Raw genomic sequence first — 5,591 nt, 5'->3', positions numbered from 1 at the left:
TAGCATGTTATTTGCATTGAATCACCATGTTGCTAGCATGTTTTGGCTTTAATTAGCATGTTTTTAGCATGAATCACCATGTTGCTAGCTTGTTTGACATTAATTAGCATGTTATTAGCATGAATCTCCATGTTGCTAGCATGTTTGCCATTAATTAGCATGTTATTAGCATGAATCACCATGTTGTTAGTATGTTTTGAAATTTAATTAGCATGTTATTAGCATTGAATTACCATGTTGCTAGCATGTTTTGGCATTTAATTAGCATGTTTTTAGCATGGGTCACCATGTTGTTAGCATGTTTTGGCATTAATTAGCATGTTATTAGCATGAATCACCATGTTGCTAGCATGTTTTGGCTTTAATTAGCATGTTTTTAGCATGAATCACCATGTTGCTAGCTTGTTTGACATTAATTAGCATGTTATTAGCATGAATCACCATGTTGTTAACATGTTTTGGCATTATTTAGCATGTTATTAGCATGAATCTCCATGTTGTTAGCATGTTTTGGCATTTAATTAGCATGTTATTTGCATTGAATCACCATGTTGTTAACATGTTTTGGCATTATTTAGCATGTTATTAGCATGAATCTCCATGTTGTTAACATGTTTTGGCATTTAATTAGCATGTTATTTGCATTGAATCACCATGTTGCTAGCATGTTTTGGCTTTAATTAGCATGTTTTTAGCATGAATCACCATGTTGCTAGCTTGTTTGACATTAATTAGCATTTTATTAGCATGAATCACCATGTTGCTAGCATGTTTTGGCTTTAATTAGCATGTTTTTAGCATGAATCACCATGTTGCTAGCTTGTTTGACATTAATTAGCATGTTATTAGCATGAATCTCCATGTTGTTAGCATGTTTTGGCATTTAATTAGCATGTTATTTGCATTGAATCACCATGTTGTTAACATGTTTTGGCATTATTTAGCATGTTATTAGCATGAATCTCCATGTTGTTAGCATGTTTTGGCATTTAATTAGCATGTTATTAGCATGAATCTCCATGTTGTTAACATGTTTTGGCATTATTTAGCATGTTATTAGCATGAATCTCCATGTTGTTAACATGTTTTGGCATTTAATTAGCATGTTATTTGCATTGAATCACCATGTTGCTAGCATGTTTTGGCTTTAATTAGCATGTTTTTAGCATGAATCACCATGTTGCTAGCTTGTTTGACATTAATTAGCATTTTATTAGCATGAATCACCATGTTGCTAGCATGTTTTGGCTTTAATTAGCATGTTTTTAGCATGAATCACCATGTTGCTAGCTTGTTTGACATTAATTAGCATGTTATTAGCATGAATCACCATGTTGTTAACATGTTTTGGCATTATTTAGCATGTTATTAGCATGAATCTCCATGTTGCTAGCATGTTTGCCATTAATTAGCATGTTATTAGCATGAATCACCATGTTGCTAGCATGTTTGACATTAATTAGCATGTTATTAGCATGAATCACCATGTTGCTGGCTTGTTTGACATTAATTAGCATGTTATTAGCATGAATCACCATGTTTAATAGCATTTTTTGGCATTAATTAGCATGAATCACCATGTTGCTAGCATGTTTTAGCATGAATTAACATTTTGATATGAATCACCATGTTGCTAGCATGTTTTGGCATTAATTAGCATGTTATTAGCATGAATCACCATGTTGTTAGTATGTTTTGGCATTTAATTAGCATGTTATTAGCATTGAATTACCATGTTGCTAGCATGTTTTGGCATTAATTAACATGTTTTTAGCATGGGTCACCATGTTGTTAGCATGTTTTGGCATTTAATTAGCATGTTATTAGCATGAATCACCATGTTGTTAGCATGTTTTGGCATTTAATTAGCATGTTATTAGCATGAATCACCATGTTGTTAGCATGTTTTGGCATTTAATTAGCATGTTATTAGCATGAATCACCATGTTGTTAGCATGTTTTGGCATTTAATTAGCATGTTATTAGCATTGAATCACCATGTTGTTAGCATTTTTTGGCATTTAATTAGCATGTTATTAGCATTGAATCACCATGTTGCTAGCATTTTTTGGCATTTAATTAGCATGTTATTAGCATTGAATCACCATGTTGTTAGCATTTTTTGGCATTTAATTAGCATGTTATTAGCATTGAATCACCATGTTGCTAGCATGTTTTGGCATTAATTAACATGTTTTGGCATTAATTAACATGTTTTGGCATTTAATTAGCATGTTGCTAGCATGTTTTATCATGAAATAACATGTTGCTACCATTATTTGCATATTGCTATCATGTTTAAGCATGTTTGTTAACATGAATGAGAAGGATGCTAGCATTCTGCTAGCTGGGTTTTAACATGTTGAATCAAGAAAAAACATGTTGCTAGCATGAATTAGCACTTTTGATCAATTTATATATATATATATATATATATATTTTTTTTTTTTTTTTTTTTTTTTTTTGTTAAATTTACTTTTGCAATTTACAATGTAATGTGTCCTTGCTGAATAAAAGAAAATTCTACTTACCTTAACTTTTGAATTTCCGTTTCCACAGAAATATGACTGATAATAATCATAAATGTTCATCATGAGAGTGATCAGTGAAGGGTCATGTGACTCTGAAGACTGGAGTAATGATGATAAACTCAACTTTGATCACATGATATAAATTACATTTGACTATATTCATACAGAGATAAACTTGGTGAGGCTTTTAAAACATTAAAAAAATCATAATTATTCCAGTGTTTTGGCCGGTGGTGTGTGTGTGTGTGTAGGTGTTTATCATGAAGTAAGACAGCTAGAAGACTTTAGTCACACTTCGGTCTCGTAACATTAATCTCACACACACACACACACACACAGCTTGTTTTTGCTCTTCTGCTGCGCTCTGCTCATTTTTCACGGACTAAAGTCGCGTATTTAAATGTGTTTAGATATGACGGATGAATCACCCGCAAACGCTGCTCTGTGTGTGTGTGTGTGTGTGTGTGTGTGTGCTAATATCTTCAGCCGATGAGCACACTGAGGTGTTTATCAGAGCACACACACACACACACACACACACTACAGCGTGTAAAGTGCTCTTTGTTTGGGCCTCTCATGTTCCATTAGTGTTGCCATTGTTTGTGCTGAATGAAAGCCGCTCATGTGCGGCGCTAGTGCTACGCTAGTGCTCCCTAGATATCCATCTGAACATGCTAATTGAGCCGAATGTTGATTTCAGAGGCGAATGCGGTTGTTTTTCAGGAGTGGCCGTGATGTAATGAGCGGCGGCCGCTGGGTTTGTGGGACCCCGGGGACTCTCTGAGATATTTACTATAGCTAAAACCTTTAAAACACGCTCGCGCCTCGAAATAGCATCAGCGCTAACTGAAGTAAACGTATTGTGGTTCAGCTTGTTGCCAAGGTAACATTTCCCATTTTCATTTAGTTTAACTTGATGAGACTTAAATAACCAAAACTAAAAAAATAATAAAAAATACAAAAACACGCCAAATGTACAAAAACTTCCACTAAAACTACACAAGTAAAGATCGTAGACTAACTTTGAGTTGGCTTGAAAAAGCCTAGCCAGAAAGTTTGAAGTTGTTTAAGTTTTAGTTTAGTAGATAGATTTAGCATGAATTAGCATGTTGATAGCATGCTGCTAGTATTTTTGTACATGTTATTAGCATGAATCAGCATGTTGTTAGCATTAATTATCATGTTGCTAACATGATTTAACATTTTGCTTGCATGTTTAAACATTTTGTTACCATTAATTTGCATATTACTAGCATGTTTTAACACATTGTTAACATGATTTAACATATTGCTAATTGTTATCATGAATTAACATGTTGATAGCATGCTGCTAACATGCTGCCATCATGTTTTGACATGTCATTAGCACGAATCAGCATGTTGTTAGCATTAATTATCATGTTGCTAACATGATTTAACATTTTGCTTGCATGTTTTAGCATTTTGTTAGCATTAATTTGCATATTACTAGCTTGTTTTAACACATTGTTAACATGATTTAACATATTGCTAATTGTTATCATGAATTAGCATGTTGATAGCATGCTGTTAACATGCTGCTATCATGTTTTGACATGTTATTAACACGAATCAGCATGTTGTTAGCATTAATTATCATGTTTTGCTAACATGATTTAGCATATTGCTTACATGCTGCTAGTATTTTTGTACATGTAATTAGCATGAATCAGCATGTTAGCATTAATTATCATGTTGCTAACATGATTTAACATTTTGCTTGCATGTTTAAACATTTTGTTACCATTAATTTGCATATTACTAGCATGTTTTAACACATTGTTAACATGATTTAACATATTGCTAATTGTTATCATGAATTAACATGTTGATAGCATGCTGCTAACATGCTGCCATCATGTTTTGACATGTCATTAGCACGAATCAGCATGTTGTTAGCATTAATTATCATGTTGATAACATGATTTAACATTTTGCTTGCATGTTTTAGCATGTTGTTAGCATTAATTTCCATATTACTAGCATTTTTAACACATTGTTAACATGATTTAACATATTGCTAATTGTTATCATGAATTAACATGTTGTTAGCATGCTGTTAACATGCTGCTATCATGTTTTGACATGTTATTAGCACGAATCAGCATGTTGTTAGCATTAATTATCATGTTGCTAACATGATTTAGCAGTTTGCTATCATGTTTTAACACATTGTTAGCATTTATTTGCATATTGCTAGCATGAATTAGCATGTTGATAGCAATGCTGCTAACATGCTGCTAGCATTTTTTTACCTTGTTATTTGCACGAATCAGCATGTTGTTAGCATGAATTATCATGTTTGTTAACATGATTTAGCTTTTTGTTAAAATGCATGCTAGCATTTTTTAACATGTTATTAGCACAAATCAGCATGTTGTTAGCATGAATTATCATGTTGCTAACATGATTTAACATTTTGCTATCATGTTTTAACACATTGTTAACATATTGCGAATTGCTATCATGAATTAGTGTGTTTTGCTAGCATGATTTAGTATTTTGTTTGCCTGAATTAGAAAGTTTGGGAACATGACTTAGCACATTGTTAGCATTTATCTTTGCATATTGCTAACATGTTATTAGCACAAATCAGCATGTTGTTAGCCTGAATTAGATTAGTCATTAGTTTGCTAACATGATTTAACATTTTGTTAGCATGAATTGGCATTTTCCCAGCATGAATTAGCACGTTTTAACACACTTCTAACATGAATAAGCATGTTGATAGCATGATTTAACATGTTGTTAGCATTTTATAGCATGTATTAGCATGTTGATGGAATGCTGCTACCATGTTTTAACGCGCTGCTAACAGGTTTTAACATGTTACTAGCCTGTTTTAACAAGACGTCTACCAAGATGTAACATGTTATTAGCACGAATCACCATGTGGTTTGCATTAATTATCAAGTTGTTAACAAGATTTAGCATTTTTTAGCACATGTTGTTCGCATTAATTAGCACATTTGCTAGCATGTTTTAACATTTTATTAGAATAAATTAGCGTTAGCATGTTTTGCCACATTGATAGCATGTTTT

This window comes from Gobio gobio (genome assembly GCF_949357685.1).
Source record: "Gobio gobio genome assembly, chromosome: 5".
Taxonomy (NCBI): domain Eukaryota; kingdom Metazoa; phylum Chordata; class Actinopteri; order Cypriniformes; family Gobionidae; genus Gobio; species Gobio gobio.
The sequence above is the reverse complement of the archived record's forward strand: the minus strand, read 5'-3'. Positions refer to the sequence as shown.